Source organism: Phoca vitulina, unplaced genomic scaffold (assembly GCF_004348235.1).
Source record: "Phoca vitulina isolate PV1807 unplaced genomic scaffold, GSC_HSeal_1.0 scaffold41, whole genome shotgun sequence".
Taxonomy (NCBI): domain Eukaryota; kingdom Metazoa; phylum Chordata; class Mammalia; order Carnivora; family Phocidae; genus Phoca; species Phoca vitulina.
The window spans coordinates 9,061,394-9,071,528 of NW_022589744.1; the positions used below are offsets into that span (position 1 = coordinate 9,061,394).

Consider the following 10,135-nt stretch of genomic DNA (forward strand, 5'->3'; position numbering starts at 1 on the left):
ATGCAGGAAGAGAGGGACGGGGTAGAAGAAACACCCAAGTAACAGAAAACAGGCCCCAGTCCACCCCCAGCGCTGTCAAGGCACCAGCGGGGGAGGAGAACGGAAGCTGGTGTTCCAGCTGAAGGAGCATCCAGCGCCCTGGGTGGGCCCCTGTGCTTGTGGGGTTTTGAGGAGGTGAGATGGCAACATGGGAGCGACCCGGGGGTGAGCACTGAGGCAGGGGTGGAAATACTCCAGGTTTGGGGGGAGGATACAAAGCAGGTCAGTTTGGCTGTGAGGATCCAAATTTGGGTACGAAGTGGTAGCAATTAAGGTTAAGTGTCCGGTAAGAATTGGTTGCCGGGATAACCAGTAGAGAACTATGACAAGGTTGCTTTTCGGTTTTGTTTTGCCTTTTTTTTTTTTTTAATCAGAAAGTGGCATGATGAATACTGGGTTTAAGAAAGAAGTTTAGAGGGCGCCTGGGTGGCTCAGTCGTTGAGCGTCTGCCTTCGGCTCGGGTCGTGATCCCAGGGTCCTGGGATCGAGCCCCGCATCGGGCTCCCTGCTCCGCGGGAAGCCTGCTTCTCCCTCTCCCACTCCCCCTGCTTGTGTTCCCTCTCTAGCTGTCTCTCTCTCTGTCAAATAAATAAATAATATCTAAAAAAAAAAAAGAAGTTTAGAGAAGACACAGGTAGGATCGTTTTGGGAAAGAAAGGCTGGAAATCCAAAGGTTGGAGCCCCTCGTGAGGATCCCAGCTTGTGCTACCAAAGTCAAGATCAACAGGGTGGCTGGGAGAAGGGAGGGGAAGGATCAAATCCGAAAACTGCTGGGGAGCAATTGCCAGGATTTAGTGTCCTAGAGGATGGAGGAGTTAACACCATTGGACATCTTCCTTCTGCCTGATCCATGCGGAGTAAGATACATAAGGAAGGGAAGAGATAGGGCATCTGTCATGGTCTAGACTTTTACTGGTATTCATTGTATTATCTCATGTAACTCACGACCTCCCCTGAGGACAAGGTATCAGCATCACTATCTTCTAGGTGAGGAAACAGAGGCTTAATAATCCACCCAAGATCCTATCCAGAGCTAACGAAGAAAAAACAAAAAACAAAAACCCCGCTGACATTAACTCTGTCCTTAACCCATCCCAGGCACTATGCCGGGCACTTCACCCTGAATCCTCTCATCTCATGCCACGACATGGCAGGGATGGCTCTTTCATTGTCCCCATTTTACAGATGGGAAAACTGAGGGCTAGGGAAGTGAAGGTCAGCAGCCTAGAGAAGGAGGCAGTGATAGAAGGCAACCCCGGGTGAGGAAGCGTTCCTCTGCTTCCTCATCTGTAGGTTGGGTATGACATGCTCACCTGCTAGTGAGGTGAGAACGAGTTTACCCAGGTAGACGCGGTGAGAACCCAGCCCACCTGGAATTCACTGCAATGACTGTTAGTATTTATTAACCTGTGTCTCTGGACCTTCTCCGACAGCTAACTGCAAGGCTCCTGCCTGCCAATCAGCCCTCTGGGCTCACATGCGGGTGAGGTGCAGTAGGGACGTCTGGGAAAGGGAGGTTTGCTGCAGAAGGAATAAAAAGCCCCAGAGCGACCCGAGCAGCAGGGGTGTGACTCCTCTCTGATTACCGCCCGCCACTCACCTTCTTTCTTATCCTTCTTTCTTGGCTCGGAGCACCTCCCCAGGTCAGCCTCACACCTCTGATTTCACCTAGAAAAAGAAGGGAGAGTTATACCCAGAAAGAACATAGTAAAACTCATCTTCAAACTTAAAATACAGAGGGAGCAGTCTCTGAATGCCAGCCAACCTCCCAAGGACATAGGAGTTTAGTAATTGTTTAGTCTTTAATATAGAATAAAACTGCATTCATTCTGAATCAAGGCAAAAATCCATTTCCTCTGTTCGTCACAGACATGGCAAACGGGAAGGATACTTTCAAAGAAATACAGGTGATCATCCTAATACCCAGACCTACAAGAAAATGAAATGAATATTACATTGGATAGCAATCTTTTTCCAAGCTAAAACAAATTTACAGTGGACCTTTACCAAAAATAATAATAATAATAATAATCTATTGCCACAGTCCTGAGTTTTACTGTTTTGGGGGGCCCTTTTACATGACACTTTTCTGAATTTTTTTATGTTCTGACCTCATGGCACATCTGAACTCATGACATGGGATAGCACATGAGGAACATCTAGCTCTGTGCCCAGTCCCTATCTTTATTAGCTATACTTTCATTTACTCCTTTGTAAGTTTCTGGAGTACAAGGCCATTGCGTGTCATCCCTATAATTCCTAAGCAAACGTGCAAGGTTACCAGCAGAGTTGCTGCTGCTGCTAAAATAGATATTTAATCTTTAAATCCGACCTCTGTCCAACTTGATTCAGACACCAGGAAGAGTAGTATTTCAAAAGGTGTTTAAGATAATAGCCCCATTCTAAGCTTCCCCATCATTAGGCTCAAAGAAATCACTCTAGACCCCTAGGTTGGCAAATGAAAACAGAGAAGAAAGAAAAAAGGGGAAAAATAATACCATCAGATTTGAAACAGAAAACTTGTAACCTTCACTCACAAGGGAGAGGATTGTTTGGGTGGTGTTTTGTTCTTTCGCTGGATGCACACATACATACATCATCTTGGGGCTTGGATCACTCCCGTGGTTTCTAGAGTTACAGAGGACAGGGTCCAGGCTGGTACTCTGTGGCCAACCCCAGCAACCAATGCCTACCACCAGGGCAGCATCCCCTGTGCCCCAGAAACCGCCCCCCTAACCTGCGGACACACGTCTGCTGGGACAGCTTCTTCCACCATGCCCACCAACTTATCCCAAGACCAACCTCAAATGCAACGTGGGGCTCTTGACTACAGGGCAAGGAACTCAAGCATTTTAGCTCCAATGCACCATGCAACACCCGAGACCTAACTAGATGCCTTGCCCGTACTAGAAAATTCATCAAAAAGAAGCAAGCAAAACCACAACACACCCTCCAACTCAAAGTCGGGCAGCAGAATGGATTCTTGCTCCTGTTACTGCTTTATATAACGCCACCCCCACGCCCAACCCACGTTCAGTTTGTTAGGTGGGGAGCATCCCATAACCTCCTTCAAGCTAAAGCCTAGAGGAATGGAAATGATTCCAGGTTACCCTTCCAGGGGAGATAGGAAATTTAATACAACTCAGTCTAAGCTCAGCCAGCCCCAAGACATTTCAATCCAACCAATGTAGGAGCAGACCTTGGGGAGTGGGGAAGTGGGAAACTTAAACCCTATGGTAGGGGGGACAAGATTTGGAGGGGAGAAAGGGATCTCATAGTCCAGGTTCCCAGACTTGGCTACCTGCTGAAACCACTGTCCCCTCCCCCCAGGCAGCTGGAAAATCATCCTAAAGCCCGGGTCCCACTCCCAGTGGTTTCTGATTGGCATAAACTCAGGTCTGAGCATTGGGTTAAAAAATAAAAAAAAAATTAAGCTACCCAGGTAAGCCTAATATGCATCAAAATGGAAGGATCATCTGGAGATTGTTAAAATTCAAATTCAATGGGTTTGAGGTGGCAGCCTGAGATCCTGCATTTCTAATAAGCTCCTGGGTAAACCCAACACTGGTGGTCCACAGAACACACTCTGGGTAGCCAGGGTTTAGCAGGGATACCCCCAAACACCCGCCTTATGTCCCCTTCCCCAGAAACCTCAGGCAAACGGACGCCACCCCACCCTTCCTACCCTCCCCACCGCCTGTCCAGTAGGCCCCGAGACCCGCCCAGCTGACTTCCGGAGTGCCAGATGGGGAGAGACATCACTCACATCCCAAGAGACAGCTGCCCCCCCTCCCCCTTAATCCAGTTCTCGGCAATCCAACCCCCAGCCTGAAACAGACTCTAATAGATAAACACGGCGATCAACAGAACGGTTTGTTTCTGCGCTGTTCCTTAAAATGAGTGGGGCTCTTCCCCTTTGTTTTTTGTGTCCACAGGCCTATCCAGGGCAGGCAGGCTGCAGGGAAGCCGGGGGGGACCGTGGAGGCAGCCTCCCCCTGTCCACGGCACACTGGCTCAGCATCCGCCACGCGGAGCCCTGCACACCCACCCCGCTGCCTTTCTGTCCTCGGGGTGGACCACGGCAGGACCCGGAGTGGATGGCACTCCCTCGGAACAGGCTAATGGCAGCAGGCCACGCCTGGCACCAGACCTCTGAGGGAGGCCAGAGCTTGCCACGGGCTGCCCACAGCTGGCCCCCAAAGGTCCCTCCTTTCCATCTGTACCCCCCACCCCAACTAGTTCCTTCTGGGTACCTCCAGGGATGCTTTGAGCCGAACACCACCTAGTGGTTCTTGGCCCAACCACCTCCAGCCAAGATGGAAGGGGGCTGGTCCTCCAGGATCCCTCCGACTGAGGAACAAAAGGCCCAGCAGGTGCGGCCACAAGAAGACACTGGCTGGAACGCGTCCAGTCCCACCCCAGCCCACCGCCTCTGCAGAAAGCGCACCGCCTAGGCTGTCAGTCATGCAGACAACGGAAGGCCACGCACTGCCGCAGAGGGAGGGTAGGCCAGGGGAGGGCAGGCCACACGGGCGAGCTCAGACACGGACTTTTAACACTCTGTAAGTGAGCGGCCCCTCTTTGGCCAAAAGACGGGTTGCAGGTTGGGAGAACTCTTGGACCTTCTGAACGGGTCCGACGTCAGAGGGGAGTGACTGCCACAGAGCAGGTCAAGTAGCTGGCAGGAAGCCAAACCACTGGGTCCCATTTCGAGGCACGTACCTAAGGCTGATGCCCACTGAGCGCAGAGGGCAGCGCCCAGGACCCCCATCCGCGAAAATGTTCTAATTTCTTATAAAATTAGAAGGAATAAAACGAATATAATATGACTGCCTATATAACAACAAATCTATCCTTACACCACTGCAATCATAAAATGTCATTTTTAATTTTTTTTTTTTTAAATGTTGGAAGGGGCTCATGAAGACAAAAGTGCCTAAGGTCACGAGCATCTAATCCAGCTCGGAGTTTGACTTCCTTCCAACCTCCGAACTCGCCACCCTTTACGCGGACCCTTTGTTGAAGGCCCTTGGCAATCCTCAACCCCACTGCTCTTTCCCGGAGCCCCCCGCCCCAGCCCTAAGTGCCTCCCAGCGACGTTCCCCTGACTCCGTCCCCAGCTCGTCTGTTGCATGCAGGTGCGCTGGGCCCGCCTGGGACCAGGCAGACACCCCAGCTCCCACCCCCGCTGTGTGGAAGCGGCTCAGCCTGGCAGGTAAACCCAGCACCTCCGAAGTCCAAACACACGCTCAGCCCCCTGCAGCGTAAACACCGAGCACACATCACACCCAGGCCTATAAAAGATAATTACACAATCTGATCTGGCAAATGAGGCCCATGGAACCGTCTAATTCGTACAATGAATTCAAGGGTTGTATCGGCAGGAAAAATTAACCTGGATCTTTAATGGGATATGCCCCCAGGTCAGGATTAGGGTTTATTTATCTTTTTTAATTTTCTTGCTGAGGAAGGGTGGTAAGACGTTCTCTGCTGCCCACCTTGTTCTCCTCCCCACCCCATCCCGGTCTGGCTTTCAGATGGGTCAGCTGCCCACTGGTCTTGCCCACAAACTAACTCACTCCAGCTAAAATCAAACAGAGCCCCAACCAGAAGAGATAGATAGATAGATAGATAGATAGACAGTTATTTTTTCACAAAAGAAAAGTTGGGACATCCCAAACTCAAATCAAGGGCTTTATTAATTGGCACTAATTCAGTACAAGTAAACAAAAGGACTGACATGCCCAGATGGCAATTTACCTCCTAATTATTCTGGCCCAACTGTGAAATGCGTACTTGGAGAACACTCATATATGCATATTTCCCTAAATACACCGTCTCTCTCTCTCTCTCTCCCCCTCCCTCCATCTCCCTCCCACCTCCCCTCCAAGGAGTCTCTCGAGACGAGATGCCTATTAACAGGAGTCGGTGCCCATCTCCTTAGCTCATAAACAGCTAGAACACCAAAGAACTGTTACTGGAATGTTAGGACAAGTAGACACTGAGTGAGGATTATCCTTCATCTCACCAAAATGAGTACTGTGGCAAGGCAGCTGGCTTTTCCCTCTCTTTCCTAGTGTACCTTCCTGGGGCTTTCCCCTGGGGAAAAAAAATTTCCCTACCTACCTGGACTCCTAAGTCAGCACCGCCACTGACAGATGAAGCTCCGGTCAATCCAGGGGGATTTAGCACTCACACCTTCGTGGCTACTGCAAAGCGAGGTCTGTCTAAGGAATGAGGCGGTGATGCGTAAGTACACAGGCCAAGGAGTACTCCGTGCAGCGTGATCTACCCATGAAATTATCTCTATGTGCCTCTCTAGGAGACTGACCTGGCTCTCCTGAGCCTACACGTGGAGCCTACGGTACTTTTGCTCTTTAATCAAAGTGGCACGGGAATGTATCGTACATGGGCAACCTCACCTCAAAAATATACGTATGGGTGAGCATGTGTGTGTGTGTGCACGTGGCTATGCACATATGTGTGTGGTCCAGGACAGTGACTTTATGGGAAAGCCAACCGGTTCTAAACAACAGTCTTTGACTTGAAACAACAGAAATCTTGTTTCCTTGCTCCTAATCCATAAGGATCCCAGGTGACCCAGTTGAATGAGGAGGAAAGGGGCACTGGAATGTGCCAACTTATTGTCAGCTGGATTATAATCTTTGTAAAGAGTTCTAGCCAAATCTCAGCTTCTGATTCCAAAAAGGTTGAGGCAAGTATACACTTTCTGGAAGGAGATAAACATCCATCCCATGCCGATTATATTAAGGAGTCTTGGAGGAGGGACCAAAGCAGCAAAGGAAAGTGTCCCTCTTCCTGAACAGGGAATACACTGACACGGGCTTCATTCTGCAAAACTGCCCCCATTCCAGGCATGGGCAATGAGCACAGAGGACAGACAAGGGGATGTCGAGGATCCAGCAGAAATGCTGCAAATGGATGACACAGAGTCTTGGTAAATAAGCAAAATGATGTCACACCCTTATGGGTCCTAGAGTCAGAGAGTCTAAGACTAAAATCCTAGCTTGGCCACCAACTAGCTGGGTCAGCCTGGATCCCCTCCTGGGTATCCACTTTCCCACCTGAACAATGGGAGCCGCAGTAGTGACCATTCTTTGTCACTAGTGAGCCTTCCACAACTGTTAGCCATGACCATTCCTGTTACTTCTAATTGAGGATGGAAAATGGGATTATGCTTGTCTGTATTTCACACATTGGGTATTGGTACTAAACTAAGCCACGCGTTCAACTGCGTAGCATGTTTCCTAGTCAGCGGTAAGGAACTGGTAAGTGTTAACTGCTAGCAACGTAAAAATAAATAGATTACAGAATTGCATAGTTTACAAAAACGAACTTGGAAGGAGAAGGCAAAAGGTTAACCACTGTCATTTCTGGGTAGCAAGTGTATGGGCAATTTGTTTTATTTCGACATGTCTAAAGTGAATAGGCATTGTTTGGTGAAGGGTAAAAAAAAAAGCCTTGGTATTTAAAAAGGTAATACAAATCAAATGGACATCCATCGTCTTAAATTAGAAATAAAACTATACATGCAATTTTAAAAAAGAACAGTCAGAACAGAAGTTGCAGGATTGCTTGTGAAATCAGGAATAGATATGGCAAGCTTGTCCCCAAGTTGCAGTTCGAGGTGAGATCCAGCAGGGGTGCACCTGGGACCTCCTGTGTGATCCACAGACCAGGGGTGAGTCGCACGCCAGGTGGCAAGTGTGGGTGATTTCGGAGGCAGCCATAGATTTCACTGACTGGAGAGCAGCACTTTCCACTGAAGGATGCAGTCCATGCTGGCTTGGACTGTAAACTTGACCAAGAATCCTAACCCAGCTGACACGCTGCAGGCCAGAGGGTTAACAGACCTGCTCCGTGGCATTTTCCAAATACCTGTGCCCTCATACACAGAGGGCTCTGATGACACCAGCCGCTTTGGTGCAGGACCTGCGGCTCTGTGCACTTCCTGGAGCCTGTTACATAACCCCTGGCTGGAAACAGAGGCCAAGCTCCATGGAGACAGCCGAGGCCACGCCAGAAATAAGGGGCCTGCTGCTCTGTGACAGTGTGGGACGGGGAGAGTGGATTTGAGCCTGAGAACCAGGATCCTCATGGGCCTTAGTTTGGGTGTCCAGGCTCAGGGAGCTCCCCCCCTCCTCTTCCTCCTGGGTCCAGTATTAGGGGGACCCCAAGGCTCCAACCTCAGCCCAGCTGAACGTCCATCCTCTCCCCTGGTCCTTGAAGATTCCCCAAATCCCTGCCCCTGTCCTTTCTCCTAAACCCCAGGGTGCAACCTGCCTGCAGGGCAGGCTGACCACTGATTCCCAAAGAAAAATTCTCCACATCCAGTGGTAACTCCTTCTTTCCCCCTCAACCAGGCTCCCCTCAGCACCTTCCCATTTCAGTGATTTTAACTTACTCTCTCAGTTACCCACATGGACAATATCCCCCCAAATCACATGAATCACTACCTCCGGTCAGTTCTGCTAATGTGGTTCCATGATCCATCTTCTCTTACGTCCCCACAACCATGACCACAGCTGAGGCTCTTGTTAACCTCTGGTCCAAAATGTCCACATAATAAAAATGTCATTTGCTGAGTACTTACTGTGTCCCAGCCCTTTACATGCTCTCCCTTACTTAATTCCCTCACCTTGTGCCACGTCTCACCCTGTTATCTATCCCTCCACACACTAGCTCTATTTCTGGGCTGAAAAGCTTCACACTCTTTGGTGCCTCGGGGCCTTTGCACTTACTGTTTCCTAAGCCGGAAACACTTTAACTTCCAGAGCCTTGGCTCAGACTGCACTTTCTTAGAGAGGCCATCCATGATGACCCTATGACACGGGCCACCCAAGCAGTATGAGCCACCCTACTCTTCACAGCACTTGACCTCATCTGAAATGATCGCATGTGTTTATTTAATTTTAGTTTGTGTCTCTGCGTGCAGAGAACGTATCTGGTTCTCCACTGTATGATTAGCATCCATTGTAGAATGCAGCCCTCTTTCGGTTAAACAAATGAGTGAATGTTAGTATCCCTATGTGGAAGATGAGGTCATTGACCTACAGAAAGATTTAAAACTAGCTCAAGGTCACAAGGCTAGTAAATAGTTGAGTCCACATTTGTACCAAGCTCCTCTGGCTCCAGGGGTAAAACTGGCAGCGCCCTTGCTATTCTGCCTTCTGTTGCAGCTACAAACCCCACCCCCCCTTTCAGCTTGCCTGATCCAGCCCCTTCTGTATTGCTCCCCCAGGTTATCCTTCTAAATATCGGTTACATCTAACTCTGCTCGACAGTCGTCAGCAGCTCCCTACTGTCTTCTATGCACAGACCAAACCCACCGGCCTGAAATCAGAGGCCTTCGGTGCTCTGTCCCCTTCCCCAGACTTGTTTGTAGGACTTCTCCACTGTTATCGAATCTTCACTCCCCACACCTGCAAGGCCTCCCTCCCTCTGCCCCTCCCTAACACCTTCCCTCTAGGCCCGGCCCAGGTACCGCCTCCTACGAGAAGCCACTTAACTCTCCAGCCCTCGGTGGTGGCTGGCCCTTGAGCCGCAGCATTACTGCTCGTACCCCCTGCCCCCATGGGCACCAAACATGAGGACAGATGGGAGAGGTTACCTATCTTTTCTCCCCTGCAAGGAGATCTTAAATTCCTTTAGGGTGGGCATATGCCTCCTGTGTGTGGCTCCCCAGAGCCCCGTAGAGCGTACAAAACCTTCATGAGAGGAACCGTGGTGCCAACCCCGGCCCGCGGTGCTCCACAGAGGTGGCTGGCCGCGACAATGGCAAAGCTCTCTCCTGACTGCCGAGCCAGAGCGGCTGGCCTTGCTGCTCTGGGAGGCCCTTGGACTCCTCAAGTCTTTCCCAACAACCCACCTCCCCCTGGAGCAGCAGTGCCACTCTGACCTCTCTCCTGGGTCTTCCCTGAGCAGAGTCTCTACCAGGAGCCTAAAGACAGAGCCCAACCTACTGTGCGGAAGGAAGGAAGGAAGGGAGGGAGGGAGGGAGGAAGGGAGGGAGGGAGGGAGGGAGGGACGGAGGGAGGAAGGAAGGAAGGGAGGGAGGGAGGGAGGGAGGGAGGGA

General features: G+C 50.4%; 1 long non-coding RNA gene across 2 annotated transcripts in view; it reads right to left on the minus strand.

Moving 5' to 3' along the window:
- LOC116647858 overlaps positions 1 to 10,135 on the minus strand; it is a 145,910-nt gene that overhangs the window by 18,450 nt on the left and 117,325 nt on the right. For both annotated transcript variants that reach the window (XR_004302408.1, XR_004302407.1), the window contains exon 2: positions 1,640 to 1,707. This is a non-coding gene — a long non-coding RNA (uncharacterized LOC116647858). The remainder of the gene's footprint in view (positions 1 to 1,639; positions 1,708 to 10,135) is intronic.